The sequence below is a fragment of the Myotis davidii genome, unplaced genomic scaffold, assembly GCF_000327345.1.
Source record: "Myotis davidii unplaced genomic scaffold, ASM32734v1 scaffold99, whole genome shotgun sequence".
Classification (NCBI taxonomy): Eukaryota; Metazoa; Chordata; class Mammalia; order Chiroptera; family Vespertilionidae; genus Myotis; species Myotis davidii.
In genome coordinates, this window is record NW_006291015.1 from 2344104 (window position 1) to 2344431 (window position 328).

A 328-nucleotide genomic window follows, 5' to 3' on the forward strand; every position below is an offset into this window, starting at 1 on the left:
CCAGGTTCGATTCCGGTCAAGGGCATGTGCCAGGAGCCAGTCCATCCTTGCTGTTTCAAGGGAACTGGTGTATATGGCATACTGTTCTTAATATGTTTGCTCACCTTCTTGGCACTATGTGTTTTAACCAAGGCCACCTCTCTGAGAAAGGTTGTTTCCCCAGGTAGGGATTTTCCCCTGAAGTTAGGGAGGGGATAAAACCTCTTAACTACCAGGCGGGTAATTAATCACTTTAACTACGAACAGTCATGCTTAAGTACATAATCTTTACTCCCTGGAATGGAGATAAGAAACTCCCTAACCTTTGGACTAGAGATTGTTTTATGCA